The 17,105-nt window shown below is 35.7% G+C and overlaps 1 protein-coding gene across 15 annotated transcripts in view; it reads right to left on the bottom strand.

The window, feature by feature from the left end:
• The window catches only part of MAP2 (microtubule associated protein 2), a 282,560-nt gene that overhangs the window by 196,370 nt on the left and 69,085 nt on the right, over positions 1–17,105 (bottom strand). The window lies entirely within an intron of this gene.

Below are 17,105 nucleotides of genomic sequence, written 5' to 3' on the forward strand. Positions count from 1 at the left end.
ATCACGCAGGAGCTTAGCAGAAGAGGCAAGAATCAAACCCAGGTTTCCGGATCCCAAGGGACATTGAGGGTCACTATCATGGGATAAGAGAGCTCCAGTCAGTAACAGAACAACACAACAGGTAATGAATTTAAAAAATGGTTGACATGGAACTTTTTTTACACCTTGTTTTAAACCACAGAAGTTTATGCACATATAAATTAGTGAAGGTCTTGAGACATTTTATAACCACTATGTCATAATATTCAGGCAAAAGACAATGATTGAAAAAAGAATGGCTAATGGAAAGGTTTTTGAATCAAAGTATTTTGTGGAATTTTTCTTTTGCCTACTCTTCTTGTATTTTACAAATTTAAGTATGAAAGTTGATGAATGTGTATTTCATGCAAGATACTCTGCTAAGTACATTACATACATTACCTCATTTATTTTTTTATAACTACCATATCAACTTTTAATCTCAATTTTTTAAGACTTTTAATATAGCAATTGTCATATAGCTAGTAAGTGCTGGAACCAGCATTTGAACCCATTTCTATATGATTCCACAGCCCATATGTATATCCAACAAATTAAATCTCTTAATTCTTGAAAGTTATCCCTCTGACCCTGCCTACCTTCTCCTTATTAGTCTCTAATAAAATATGTATTTCTTTTAAAAAATTTTCATTAAAGAAGCTGTTTCTGTCCATGGAAAAAAAATCATATTTCTAAAACTGGATGGAAATAAACATGAAAATTGATTCTGAGTAGGAATAAATAAGATAACCAGGATTTTCAAAATGAAAATCTTTATGTATCAAGCATCTAAAATGCCTTCTCAAGGTTTCCATGCCAACCATTCTAGATACTAAAATAAGCTGTGAAATAACATTTACTCACACCACGTTATGTAGGCTTTTGATACATTAAACTGTTTTAATAAGCCCAACTAAATTTTGAATCTTTAGCAAATGGGAGAAATAACACTGGCACAACTCATCAGTGAGGCAAGCAACATAGTTTTTGTTTTTCTAAATGAGAGAAGCCTTGTCAAACAGATTTAAAGGGGACTTTTCATTTCCGTTAACTTTCTTTTTATGTATTTCCATAGTTAGTCATAGCTTTTCAAAATAGAGTTTTATAAAGTTACGCTTAAGCTATAAACGGCGCTAAGTGCTTAACACTGAATTTGTAGGCAACAGTTCCGCAAATGTAGGGCACTTCCATCCTTGATACAGACCACCTAGCAAAAAAATAAATAAATGAATAAAAAGTCAAATGGAGCTGAACAGGTCTGCTGATTCCTCTCATGCAGTATGAAGGGATTTCTTTTTATTTGCCAAACTCCTTAAGGGCGAAAATATTGCAGTTTGATTGACAGCTGAGTATGACAGGGGCCTCCACTGGGGAAGAAGAAGGGACTTCTGCAGGTCAGGAGGAGCAGAAAGGAGGCCCAGCCTCCAAAATGCAGAAGGCCCAGGCACAGGGCAGCCCAAACGGAGTGGTTAGAAAGGGATACCACTGCTCAAGACAGTATTTTGAGAGAGGCACACAAGGCACTGGGAATAACAACCAGCAACCCAACAACAGCAATGACAGTGAGTGTAATCAACACTTAATAGCTACAAAAACTCTATCAGGCAGGTTACAGAAAGAGGGCAATGACAAGGCATGCATGGTCTCTGCCTTCAAGGAACTTAGAATCTAATTACTAAGAAAAATGAAGGTTGATTAAGCAATGCAAAAAAAGTGAAGTGTAATGACAGGTGAAAGTCGAGGTGTTACAGGAATGCATAGCCAAAACATCTAGCCCAGTGGAGGGAAGGCTTCTCTATGAAACTGATACGTGACCACGCATTTCAACAGAAAAATGGAAAATAAAGGGAGAGGAAGTAGCAAAAGATGAGGCTGAGGAACTATTTACTGGAACTAATTTCAGGTGAATACAAATATCAGAATTTAATTTGTATCTTACCAGCCTTTCCATAAGCATGCAATATGTCATATCTAAAAACCAGACTGAGGTATCCATAGATAAACAGGAAAAGACAACTCTAAATTCATTAGAGTCACGACTACTCGACTACTCTTATGTCACCTATGATTGTGGGCTGCCTTGAGTTGATGTCTATGGTTTATTGGTTTGTGTTTCCTGTCCATAAATTATAATATGTCTGAGTGGGACACTTATTTCTGAGGGGGTAGCATCAACTATTACTTTCCCTTAATGAGATAGATTTAAAATTTGGCCAAAGGTGAACAGACAAAGAACTTCTAAGTAAGAGCTTTCGGAAAGACCCTAATTGACGACTCTTCTAATAACAATTTCCAGGATTCCATGCCTCTCTCATTAGGAGAGACCCACAACTGCAAGCTTTTTATACCTATTAATAATTTTGAAACTTATTTTATGTTTTTAAATTTTATTTATTTATTTTGAGAGAGAGAGAGAGAGAGAGAGAGAATGAGCTGGGGAGGGGCAGAGAGAGGGAGAAAGAGAAAATCCCAGGCAGGCTCCGCACTCAGCACAGAGCTTAGCACAGGGCTCCAACTCCCGAATGGTGAGATCATGACCTGAGCCGAAATCAAGAGTAGGATGCTTAACCAACGGAGCCACCCAAGTGCCCTGAAATGTATTTTACATACTGATTTAAACCCTCAATCAGTGACTCCAAATCATAAAATACATTCACAGCCCTTTCAAGTTATTTTGAAAAGTATTTGTCACAAACATTTCTTGAAACATGCTATAAGGCACTATTTTCCTCAGTCTTGAAGATTTGTCAACCTACTTCAATGACATGATTTAGTATCATTCATCTAAACCTGTAAGACTTCTGCCAACTCACTTTTCTTTCTCTGCCTTCAGGGTTCAAAATGCTATTTTGTGGCAAATGACATCATTTTTGCTCTGGCCATGTGCATAACACTCCTGACTTCTGTCTTCTTCGTTCACGGCCATGCCTTTCTGCTCTGATTAGCTCTTGATGTCTATGTTACTCCTTTTTTTTTTTTTTTTCTCTCCTATCGTAGAGGAGATCCAACTGGTGAAATAAAAGGAGCATTGCCATTTGTGGCAGAAATGACCGGAATGACACTGGCAAGAGCTGTCTGGTTGGATCTCTAGTGTCAGGAGAAGCTCACCACAGGTTCTGCTACATCTCTAAAAGTGAGTGGACAAACTCCCCTCATTTGAATTATATTTATGAAGACAACCTATTCTCAACCAAATCTCTGAACATCTATCTGCCAAAAATTTTGTGTGTGTGATTTATGCTTTTACTTATAAGAAGTCATAATGCTGAACAACTGAACTATATTATCAAATATTTAATCTATCATTTCAGCGAAAGGAATGGGGGGCTCTTATACTTATGACACAATAATTACTCAATTTGGCAAATTAGTGTGTGAAGCTTCTCCTTTAAAATATGCTATAGAATTTTATATGTAAAGCTTTAACTATTGATCTCAAGATCCCAATTTCCTGGAGTATCAGTTTAGATGGAACATGAATGTGCTTCTAATGTCGTCTTTGAAAGGCACAGAGTCCCAGCTGACAGAATTTGAATATGGCCAAGTCTCTTTACTGTTCTTTCTCTGAGAAGTTAGAAAAGAGGGATCTCAATCCTTACAAATGAAGTAGCTTTTTTTGTTGTTAAAGAAGATTAAAGAGTTTACCAGAAGCAAGGCAGAAGAACAAAGACAGACAGATGAAGGTAGGAGGAAAGGGTTATGATCCAATCAGACATCCTTTATTCTTTAAGAATAAATTGTGTCGTTTCCTAGTGATGACAAAAAAAGGGGGTAGGAGGGAAACTTGACAGGTGCTGCCACAAAAAGGCTTTTAAAAGCCATCAATAGATGCATTTTTAACTTGTTGATAGATGAAGACAAATCATTTAGCAAACTCTGTATCACATGTAGATACGCCACACAAATGTTCTGTAGAAGACGTGTTTGTATTTCAAAGGCTGTTCCACTTAAGTCCTGAATATTAGAAAGCAAGACAGTGCCTGTCACGTTCCCTTTGATGGGGTTCAGGACCGGTCACCCCAAAAGGTGCCACTTGGCATACTGATTGCTTTGAAATTAAAGACACTTAAGAAACAGCTGAAGTAAGAAGGACAATTTGATTCTTCTCTGTCCTCATGAAAGCAGGACATGAATTTCCTCTGTGAAGGGTACCCTCCCTGAACTTGGAGGGCGGAAGCCCTCCTTCTCACCATCGATAGGGATTTCAGGGCCAAAAAGCCTATATAAACAAATCTTGCTACTTCATTAATTTGCTACCCAAGCCTAAACTTCTTTGTCTTGTCAACTCTTCACAAATTTATGGTTTCTTTGTCTAAAAGGTATAAAAGCTGCCTTCTTTCATCACTTCTTTGGATCTCATATCTTTGGGGCCCATGCATGAATGAAATGAAATTAAATTTGTTTTTCTCCTGTTAATCTCTCTTTCATTACAGGGTTGTCTCAGCTGAGAACCCAGAAGGGTAAAGGGAAATTTAGTTTTCCTCCCCTACACCTTCCGGCACACTTCTTGGCACGTCATGGTGCTCACAAAAGCTTTTCTTTAATGAACCAGAAATTTACTATTTGTAAAATGTACATTTACACAGCCTGGAAGTAAGCTTGCCTGAACACTAAAATAGCAAAGTATAAGTTCTAACCCTGACTTTAGAGGCAAGTTGGCAAAATGAGGGATTCTCAAACAAGGACGCCACACACGATCTTTAATCTGTTGTCTATCAACATTATTTCAATAAGGCAGTAATTCAGCATAAACAGTTTTGCTCAAATGTTGTTGTGTGATATGGGCCAGGGTAAAAATAATCCAATAATATACAATGAAATCTAAAACTGAGTCCACTAAAAATTATCCTATGAAATGATAACCTCTTGAGAAGTAAATGGCCTTACTCACATGGGAAAGTAATTTTCCTTGTTAAAGGATGACTCCTAGAAGCCTTATGTTGTCTGGAGAATTTCCCCTTAGATACATTCCCTTATGATTAGAAGTTAGGTCTTCATCCCCAAATTAATAAAACAGAACAGAATAAAATGATATCAAATGATACTTCTGCTGAAAAGATTAAGCCCTTGTAACATTCTTTACTCTGCACAGGAAACTAAAATGTATGTAGGGGAAGGGTGCTGCTTCATTATTAGCCATTATTAGTCATTATTAGAGCTTTTCCATGTCTTCCTTTAGAATGCTAATATATGCACATACACAAATACGCATTTTCAACTGTTCCAATTAAATTTGAAGAATTTTAAGGAAAAAAAATAACTTGTACGGAAAAAGAATGCTCTCATTAGAGTATATGGGTTTTTGCTCTGTATATGTATACATATATGAAGAAATTAATAACTGGATGTCTTATAAGGAAGCCTGGTCTTAGTAATCTCCAGATCTATTTATCATCAGCAGATGCTCATCTGGGTGCAACCAGAGTGATTACTCCCAGAAAGCTCATAATTGCAGTAATTAGGGTCACGTGACCTCCAGCTTGCATTTCTTTAAAAAAGCAGAAGGCCAAACATTAGCATTTGAATGAGTACCAGAGGTCCACCAGTTCAGAAAGTTTAAGTTAAATGCACCAGAAAGCTTTGAACACACTTAAAGGAGTAGTTTAAGTTATTTTTATATTGTCCACTCCGCCCTCTGCAGAGCCTGAGCCTTCCCTGACAAAGGCCAAATCTGAGCAGTACGGCCCCACTAATTTACCCAGCAATGGCGTTACAATGACTGAGGAAGAAGTGATGATTTTACCTAAATCTTTCCACTTTAAAGCCTATTTTTTCCCTTTGTTTTAGAATATATTAGCAGTATATTTGGAGGACCCAAACGATCCATTGCCTACTTTTTTAAAGAAAGTGATTTTATTCATTGGAAGGGCAAACACAAATGAAAAATAAGAGGCTTAATTCTGCCCATTAAAAATAAGAGACTTCACCCTCCGCCTTTATCTTTTAGAATTTTTTTCATTCTCCTTTTCAAATGCATATAAGTCTTTATAATGGCTAATTAAGCCTTTGGCCCCTCTTACACTCAGGAATGTTTCTTCAAGGGCCTAGGAGCCTTTTTTTTTTTTTTTTTTTTTATGCAAACATGAAAGGAGGTAGCTTCTCTCTCTCTTTATATCTTCCTGTGGGAGATGAGGAGCCTAACTTCAGTGGGCTCCTTGCTCCAAACTGTAAAACTACTTGCTATCATAAAGGTTAGGAGAAGTGTGTTTCTCCTCTAGAGAAAGCCAATTAGCTAACACAGATGGTCACCCCAATTACCAGGTAAATTTAGTGCTCTTACAGAAGGATTAGTTATTGTTTCTCTTGAAAGCATGTAGATAATGGGTTTTATCTGCTTGATTATAAAAAAGACTGAAATTTCTTTTGGTCTTTGCAATCTCTTCTTACTGGATTGCCTTCAATGTGCACCACATTCTCATTTAGTGTTTATTGAACAAAAGGCGGTGTTTTGTTTTTTTGTGTGTTTTTGTTTTTGTTTTTTTTGTTTTTCCTCTACTACCTTTGTGGAGAAGATTTCTGAGTTGGAAGAAGTTTGTTTTTAATTATATTTCCCCAATAATTTCAATTCCAATTAACCCTTCTCCCTTTAGTGGAGCCCTTTTAGATAATTTAACAAATAATTTAAATGGTGAAATTCCAAATTTCCCATGTGAAATTTGATTATAGTACTTCAATTTAGTACTTCATTTACCTTTAATTATAAACATTATTGAATTATAAATTTAATTATAATTATATACCCAAAATAATTATCATTTGATTATAGTGCTTAAATTTAGTACTTCATTTACCTTTAATTATAAACAAGTTTGGCAACATTGATATCAAAATTAAATAAAACCTGATAGCACGAATGTCAGCTGGAGCATTAGTTCCCTTATGTTGAGATACTGTGGTTTTTTTGTTTTTTTGGTTTTTTTTCATAAAATCTAACACACAAATGTAACTTTCTTAATGGAAGCTCTTGGAACAGACATTCACATTAGTATTTCTGTATGTAATTATTCTTTGTGCACCAAAAGAGTATGAAAGATCTAATGAATTGAATTCCTGCTTAGAGTGAAAAAAACAGATACACATTAAAGTTGACAAAGGATATGTGGATCAACAAAATGGAGGCTACCCACCCCAGTGGCACAGCCCAGGTGACAAATCTAAACTTAAGTCAGACTGCACTTTTGGGAAATAACTGTCCAGGAATCCTATCATATACCAGTCACAATCATCCAACCCAGCTTTAGCTAGGTTACCTTTCCCTAAATAATAGAACCTGCTTAGAAAGAAATCCTCAACCTCCTAGCCAATCAGGCCCTGTTTCTGCATTGCCTCTTCTAATGCTCTATAAAACTCACGGTTAACCAACCAAAGTCCCCAGAAAACCATTCCACTGCTTGTGTTCCACTGTGCTCCTTGTCTTTCCTTGAACAGAGGACATAAGATTTGTTACTAAATTGTATTGTTATTGTCATCTGACATAGTTCAACAAATATTTGTGGAAAGAAAAAACAAGAAAGGGAAGACTGAGAAGAGGAGAGGGAAGAGGTAGAATCAGGTCCAAAGTAAAACTGTCTTGCACCTTCTGTTTCAGGTTTCCTAACTTCTCAGTCTTTGGTACTTTCTCTGTGCCTTGGCTTCCATAGACCCCTTTCAAGAAATGCCCTTCTTTCTCGACCTCTCACTTTCTATTTTGCCTAAATTCTATTCACCTTTAAACCCAACTTAAATTCTTTTTAAAATGAGGTAGGTCTCTGTAAATTACAGTGAATTAAATCTTCTCTAGATCTCCCTAGAAGGTTATGTCTGTACTTAGGATTTGATTGTATCACATGTATTAGTTACTATTTACATGCTTTAGTTTTCCCTTTCCTTAACTTGACCACAAGCTATTGGAGAAAAAATGAATCATTTTTAATACTTCTAAAGCATCCACAGAACCCAGCACTCAAATAAATTGCAAGTGTATTCTCAATACTTGACTTATTAATAACTGTTCTGTTTCACTGGAACTATACTTTCTCATGTAGGCTATTTCATATTTGCAAAGACTTTAATATGAGAGTACAGGTAACAACTCATGATTTAGAAATCCTTTCATCTGTAAATTTCCATGAAACAATGAGACTGAAAAAAATAATTTGATTCCCCATAGGCACAAAGAGTTCACATCTGGGCTATCTTACTCCCCTCCCCACTCCCTGCCTCTTTCCTTTTTAAAAATTTCCATTTGGCTATCAGACATTTATCTGTGACTAGGATTTTTTTTTTTTTACATAAACTATTCTCCTCGTTGGGCACATTTCTTGCTTCCCCCACCCCTCATGATCATTTCACCATATGAAGTGATGTACCTCCATGTGGGGCCACCTTAGCTAATGACTCCTGCATCCAATAATGCACTACATTGTTTGATAGGCTGAGTTGGACACCATATATGGCAAAATCAAAATGATGAAATAAATAAGTATCAAGAACAAAATCTGTGTGGACTTCATGGGATAAATAATAACCTGGGAAAAATACCACTGAGCAAACCATGACATAGAAGTGGAAAAGATACTACATTTAGGAGCGCCTGGGTGGCGCAGTCGGTTAAGCGTCCGACTTCAGCCAGGTCACCATCTCGCGGTCCGGGAGTTCGAGCCCCGCGTCAGGCTCTGGGCTGACGGCTCAGAGCCTGGAGCCTGTTTCCGATTCTGTGTCTCCCTCTCTCTCTGCCCCTCCCCCGTTCATGCTCTGTCTCTCTCTGTTCCAAAAATAAAATAAAAACGTTGAAAAAAAATTAAAAAAAAAAGATACTACATTTAATCCAAAGAGAAACTAAATACAGGAAAATAATAAAATTAACAAACATTGCTTCAGTCTCTGCAATGTAAAAAGAGAATACAATTCCAGGTACAGTGGAAAAGGCAGAATGATATTTGATAAGGGAAATAAAAATTACTTAGGTAACTTTTCTGGGGAATTTATGTTTACAGTTGATGCACAATCACTCAAGTATCATGAGATATTTTAAGGTCATTTAAGTAATTATTAATATGTACCATGGGGGCACCTGGGTGGCTCAGTCGGTTAAGCATCCGACTTCGGCTCAGGTCATGATCTCGCGGTTCATGAGTTTGAGCCCCGCGTCGGGCTCTGTGCTGACGGCTCAGAGCCTGGAGCCTGCTTCAGATTCTGCCCCTCCCATGCTCATGCTCTGTCTCTCTCTCTCAAAAATAAAATAAACATTAAAAGAAAAATGTTTTTTAAAAATATGTAACATGCATTTTTTTATGTTGTGTAATACTTGTGTGAAATATAAGAAAAGGTGATCACACTACACTTAAATACCTACATGTAATAGCCTGGCTTGAAAACAGAAATAAATTTCTCTTTGGTCATTGATTTCACCTAGCCTACATAGCTGCTTGTGCATGCCTCAAATATACTACTAATAGTGAAAAATGTATATCCTAATTTCCAGTTATTTAAAACAGGAAGAAAATCCCAAAGGAACGGAGTACAAAGGTCCTCTCCCTGTGATATTATTGCCAAATCATCTGTATTACATCTCTCAGTCCCTGAAAGATAATGGAAAGTCAAATGGAATTTGAAAGTGTTTGCATCTATAGAGTTGCCTATCAAATTAAACATTCTGTTTACTAACCCATTTTTTATACTTATTTTATCCCCCAAAACACCTCTATATTTTTAAGAACTATTACATTTTACACAGAATCAGTCGTTAATAAAAATTGTCTGGTTTTGTGACTAAGTTTCTCTACTCATAAAATGAGGATGATAGTACCTAAAGTTTTAAATATCTATTCATATTCTAAAAGTTAGAATATAAATATGCTTGCCCTACTTTTGAACTATAAACTTTATTTGAAAGACATATAACTTTTACAAAAGACAGAAAGGGGGGCTGAAAGAGAGACATGGATGGATATATAAATATAGAAGCATGTATATAATGTACTGTTTTGTTTTTATTCAGCTCTTTACTAATTAGATTAAAATAGTGGCAAGAAAAGTAAACAAAGCAAAGACTGAAAAAAACATAAGCTAATGGTCACGGGACATTGAATAATATGGAATGAAACCAAGTCTACTTGGATTTTCAACTAACATTTTTATATTGCCAAATAACTGTAGGGAGTTTGTTCAGAAAAGGCAGATAATTTTACCTTCTTTAACAAGAATGGCCCATCAAGTATGCCCCAAAGCAAAGCCCTTGTATTGTTTATTGCCAAAACTATCCAACACCAGTAGGCATATCTATGTATCTATCTAACATCTATATATGTTACATTCCTTTTTCTGCTATGCAACTGATGATTTTCTATTCATAGATGAATAACTAATGAAACTTAATAACATCACGTGGGTTTATAGAAGCTGAGGAAGAAGAAAGCATATCCCCTTTCAATAAAATAAAGTTATTACCTTGCAGTAAGTAGGCTGTGAAAGAAATAAAGCATTTCTAAATGAATGGGCTCCTTACATAAGAAGAAAGTACTTCTTGTTTTTAAATCCTTCAAACTTCCCTAATAAGATATAGGCCCAAATTAAATTCATGGTATTCTTTAATGATATAAATAATCTGCAAAAAGATCAGCAGAGCTACTCTTTGGAACAGCATTCTTTCTTTCACATGAATTGAGGAAAAAAATAAAAATTAGCTGGTCAGTGAATTAAACCCACAAGTTTGTTTTCAGAAGCAAGGGATTTATTTGAAAATATAGCCAAAGGACTGTCTTTTGTAGCCATTTGATACCATAAACATTTAGTTAAGAAAAAAAGACTCAGCTAGAATTTTTTTTTTTGACAAAGAAAAAATAGACTCATTAGTAGTTACTTGATATATTTCCAGTGAGTTGCTTTATCCTATTTGTCCTCTGTGGCAACAACAAGCCTGTTTCCTCAGTATGTCAAGACTCTCTCAAAATAAAGAAGCAATTCTGGTAACACATCTTCCTGAGGTTATTTCCCTAGATCATACGAGGAGATTGAGAGGTGATGGCAAGTTTGTTTCTGATTAGGTTCTGGGCAGGCTACCCCAAAGTATGTCACTTGGCATATTGATTATTTTAAATAAAATTTATTGGGGCGCCTGGGTGGCGCAGTCGGTTAAGCGTCCGACTTCAGCCAGGTCACGATCTCGCGGCCCGTGAGTTCGAGCCCCGCGTCAGGCTCTGGGCTGATGGCTCCGAGCCTGGAGCCTGTTTCCGATTCTGTGTCTCCCTCTCTCTCTGCCCCTCCCCCATTCATGCTCTGTCTCTCTCTGTCCCAAAAATAAATAAACGTTGAAAAAAAAAAAATTAAAAAAAAAAAATAAAATTTATTTAAGGAATAGCCAGTGCAAGAAAGACACCCTGATCCTCTTTTGTCCTCCCGAAAGCAGGAAATAAATCTCCCTTATGAAAGGTATCCTCCCTGTACTAGGAGGTAAAGAGACATCCTTATCACCAGAGAGAGGGAATTCAGAGTCCAGAAGGCTGAATGAACAAACCTTGTTACTTCCTCACTAATTTACTACCCCTGAGCCCAAACTTCTTTATCATGTCAATGTTTCACAAATTTATTGTTTCTTTGTCTAAAAGGTACAAAAGCTGCCTGCTTTGGTCGCTTCTTTGAGTCTCATATTTTTATGAGCTCTCATACAAAATTAAATTTGTTTATCCCCTATGTTAGTATGTCCTATGTCAATTTAATTATTAGGGTAGCCAAAGCACCTGGAAGGAAAAAAGAGAAAACTTTTCCTCTCCTACACCTGTCACCCCCACTTTCACCTGCCCCCACCTCTCCCATTCCAAATCATGTCACAAGCTTATTTCTTGATTTCAATGTTTGTAATGGGAAAGGATTACCTTTTATAAAAAGGAGAAAATAAGGATTTACGATGCTTCAGATTTCAGAAAGCTGCACCAGAGAAAGCAAATTCTCCCTAGAACCAACTGGTCTTTCCAGTTTGACATGTGATTCTAGTAGCTTTGGATCTTTCCTTAAAGTGGCAATCAAATAATTAGGCATTCTGCAAATTTTCCTGGAATCTCAGAGTCACTTTGTCACATGTTAATCCAATGATTAGAATTCTGGGTAAGTTTTCATCCATTAGTATATTTATACTATTATATTATGCTAAATGTAGGGATAAAACAGAATGACAAAACAATCACCTTTACTTTTTTAAATTCCACATATTAAACCTAATGATTGTTACTGCTTCAAATGTCTTTTGGGTGATTTATTGTTCAAATAAAAGCCCCTGCTTTTTTGTTCAAATTTTTCCATCACCAGGGGAGAAAATACGGTGATTAATAATTATTAGGACTGGGGCGCCTGGGTGGCTCAGTCGGTTAAGTGTCCAACTCTCAGTTTGGGCTCAGGTCATGATCTCACGAGTTCATGTGTTCGAGCCCCGCATCAGACTCTAGACGTATATATACGCACAGATCCATATATATGTTTAACTGTGTATTTCGCTTATAGACACACAACAAAATTGTTCATTGTGGCTTGCTTCTAATCTTCAGAATTCATACAATAAGCAATTCCTGGATGTTCACTCCTACAAGGCCTGACCAGAGCATGAGACAAAATGGCAAAGACCCCAGTTGCTATGAGTTACTAGGAGAGATAAGAAATATCCAGAACTAATCATAACATATCGAAGTATGAAGAAACACTGTGAGGTATGTGTGAAGCAACATGAAACAATTTAGAGGCGAAATAGAGTTTCTCCCTCAGGTGATACTGAAGGCTACATAGCTGGTCAAAGACTTGTTGGTCTTGACCCTGGAAAGCTCAAAGCACAAAGCTTATTCAGAAGACATAAGTGTATCCTCTCTCCCCACTCCTGATTATATTATTCTCATTTTCTACATTGGTTTTCTTTTTTTGTTTGTTTGCTTGTTTTCAATTTTTTTAATGTTTGTTTATTTGAGAGAGAGAGAGAGAAAGAGACAGACAGAATATGAGTGGGGGAGGGGGCAGAGAGAGGGAGACAGAATCTGAAGCAGGCTCCAGGCTCTGAGCTGTCAGCCCAAAGCCAGACACAGGGCTCAAACCCATGACCCAAGAAATCAAAACCTGAGTCAAAGTCATATGCCCAACCGACTGAGCCACCAAGGTGCCCCATTCTACACTGGTTTTCTTAAGTGAAAGTCCATTCAGTTGTGCAATATGCAGCTTAGTTTGTCATATATGTGTATAAAAGTTCTGGCTTCCTTCATTTTTATATTTTATTTTAGAATATTTATATTTTATTTTTAAAATTAATGTCAATTTAAAGATCTTCATTAGTTTTATTGTCTGCCTTAAGAGAAGCACCAGAATATATTCCTTATGCAAAACCTAGAGGAAAAAAAGACCTCTGATAGAGATTTTAAAAGTGATTTGGAACCCTCCCTTTTTTTACTCATAATTATACATTACCACATTTAATATTTTAATTGAAGTATAAGTTATTTTTGTTCCCGTTTTAGAGATGAAATAATGAAAGCAAAGAACTTGATGGCAAGCAGCCTAGTAGTATAGAAACATAATAGAAAGCATCAGAATTCAAGGCAGATGTATAGACTAGAATTAGGAGGAAGGACCACGTCCAAGTTGAAATGGTGAGATATTAGAAATCATCTGAGTGTCCAACAATAAGTAAAATAGTGAAAAAAAATATAGAATATCTATAGGATAAAACCACGCAGTCACTAAAACCACATTTTCAAGTAACCAGAAGTTACAGGATACAAAGTTTAACTTCAATTTTGTGAAAACAAAGCAAGATAAAAAATGGAGGGAAATATACCGAAATATTAGTAGCAGTATAAATAATGAAGAGAAAAAATGAATTGGAAAAGTAGATACACATTTATACACATTCTTTTAAAGATAAAATGGTGGTGCAAAATGTTTTAAGAATCAGTAACAAGTCTGACTTTCTAGTTTCTGGACATCATTCTGGTTCCCATTTGTAATAACTTTAGGGAATTTAAATTTTTTGCCAATCTAAATTTAGTAATACTGTATTTCATAGAATCTAAGATACAATCTATTGTAAGACATACTTCCATTTGCTAGGATAAAAGAAAAAAATATTTGCCAACTATGGCATTCTTTTTTAATTTTACATAGTTTTGTGTGAAAGAAATGGACATCTTAGAATTGATGAAATTTTGCAAAGACATTTCTCTTCTAAAAATTTTATTGAGGTATAACTAACATATAAAATTACATTACTTTCAGTATATAACATGATTCGATATTTGTATATATTGCAAAATGATCACCACGATAAGCTGTGTTAAATCTGTCACCACACATAGTTATAAAATTGTATTTTGTTCTGATGAGAACTTTTAAGATCTATTTTCTCAGCAACTTTCAAATAGGTAGTACAGAATTATTAACTACAGTTACCATGATATATATTACATCCCCATGACTTATTCATTTCAATACAGAAAGTTGGCACCTTTTGACTACCATTACCCATTTTGCCCACCCCCCCCATGCCCCTGCCTCTGGCAGCCACCAATCTGTTCTCTGTATCTATGAACTTAGGTTGTTTTCAACTTTTTTTTTTTTAAGATTTCACATATAAGTGACAACATATAGTATTTGTCTTTCTTTGTCTGACTTACTTCATTTAGCATAATGCCCTCAAGATTCATCCATGATGTCACAAATGGGCAGATTTCATTATTTTCTATGTCTAAGTAAGTCCATTTTGCACACACACACACACACACACACACACACACCACATCTTCTTTATTCATCCATCAATGGACACAGATTGTTTTCATACCTTGGCTATTATACATAATGCTGCAATGAACATGAGGGTGCATATCTTTTTGAGTTAGTGTTTTCATTTCAGAAGTGAAATTGCTGGATTATATGGTTGTTCTATTTTTAGATTTTTGAGGAACCTCCATACTGATTTTCATAGTAGCTGTATCCATTTACATTCCCACCAACAATGCACAAAGGTTTCTTCTTCTAGACAGCCTTGCCAACACCTGTTATTCTGTATCTTTTTGATCCTGGCCATTCTAACAGGTGTAAGGTGGCATCTGATTGTGGTTTCTATTTGCATTTCCCTGATGATTAGTAATGTTGACCATCTTTTCATGTGTCCAGTGGCTATTGGTATGTCTTCTTCAGGAAAATGTCTTATTTAGTCCTCTATCCATTTTTTAATCAGATTGTGTTTTTGCTATTGAGTTGTATGAGTTATTGATATATTGCGAATACCTTATCAGATAGATGTTTGCAAATATTTTCTACTATTCAGTAGGATGCTTTTTTATTTTGTTGATGTTTCTTTGTTGTGCAGAAGTGCAAGAACATTTCTGGCAGCCCCTTTTGTATACCCCATCTGTATCTTGCTTTTATCCAGCGTCACTAGTTATTTTGCTCAGCTAATATTAAGAAGGAGCTTTTCTATGAGGAAGACTTTTTTCTGAAGCAAAAGACTTAGCTCTAGTTTTGAAAAGAATGGTCATTTTCATTATCTTATTTTATGTTGAGAGTCTGGCTGTTTCTGGTGAATTAATACATTTTTGAAAAGCCCTGCTATATCTAGCTACGTTTTCAAAGTATGATTTAGATAACTAACAAATTTAACTCTTTTCGTTCTCAGCTGAAAAGAAAAACAATACCAATTATGCTAAACCACACATATACATGTGGGAAGACACCTAGCAATGAGAGGATTAAACACATTTCCATTTCTACATACATTTTATATATCTTAATTGATATATTTATTTTGGAATATGTAAGTCACCCTGACTTATCTCAGTTAGACTGAACACACTTAAATTATGTTCACCCTTCCACAAAAGCAACTCTCCATATGGAAGATGGGTAGTGGCTCAGATCAAGAAAAGTTTCTGTGTATTACTCTTAACGTTTTTTTTTAACAAAATTTTTTACTTCTTTTCTTTTACATGTTTCTTTTTATTTTTTTTCTTCTTTCTGGAAAGTGGCCAAAAGGAGATAAGATTTCAAGTTGCCATGTCAATCAGACCAACCATAAAACACAACCCAAGAAGGAAGAGGGGCAAAGTATGACTTACTTTTAATTAAAATGAAAAAGTAACAGTTCAAAGTTAACCCTATATATGAAAATATTCCTAATTCAAAGGTTTACACTTTGCCAAAAATCTCATCTACTTGTAATTTCTGCTTGGCAGATGGATACGGACTGGCAAGAAAAAGAGGAGTAGCCAGAAGTTCAAAAAGTCTTACAAGAAATTTCATGTTTAAATGTGTGCAAGTTTACATAGAATGTACTCAGGAGCAGATGTGAAAGGAAGCCAAGCTAAGTATCTTCAATAAACTCAACTCCAAACTATATGAATACACATGATAAAATATTACAGGATACAAATAAAGATTTTCAACTATCCTTGTGTAAACATTTTACTTTTTTTTAATTGTTTCTAATTATCAGTAGGCATGATTCCAACATAGTCTATTTACTATAATCCATACATATTTCAAAGATAGGAAAGCATAGTTTGTACATGAAAAAGAGAAACAGTCTGTGGTGTGTGTGTGTGTGTGTGTGTGTGTGTGTGTGTGTGTGTAGGGGGTAGATGAGTGAGGTCAGAATTGAAGACAGAAAAGGTACATATTTACTGTGTGCCTGCCATGTGCTAGACACTGCAATTTGAAGGGTAAATGTGGGCTTTGAAGGCTAATCGTGATTAATGTAAGCATAAATGAAAAGCCGATGTTTTTCTCTGTTAATTATTAATCAAAGCCCTACACAAAAAATTTAGCAACACCTGGCATTTTGCTGTTATATGAGCAACAAAAGCCCTCATTTCATACAATGACTGGTTTTTTCCTTTGTTTTAAAATCTGAATACATATTCTAGAGAAGAAAATAGAAAGGGTAAGTAAAATTCCAAGCTTACTGATGTGAGCAAACTTCAAGACTCTGTTACTACTCTAAACCCAGTTTAAGCTAGTTTTGAGTCTCCCATAAAACCAATTAACAAGAAAATAGAACAAAAGGAATGGCATCTTAACATTTTTGCCAATTAATCGAAATTTGCAGCTGATAAGCAATGTCTCAACTCCACCCATCT

Source organism: Prionailurus viverrinus, chromosome C1 (genome assembly GCF_022837055.1).
Source record: "Prionailurus viverrinus isolate Anna chromosome C1, UM_Priviv_1.0, whole genome shotgun sequence".
Lineage (NCBI taxonomy): Eukaryota > Metazoa > Chordata > Mammalia > Carnivora > Felidae > Prionailurus > Prionailurus viverrinus.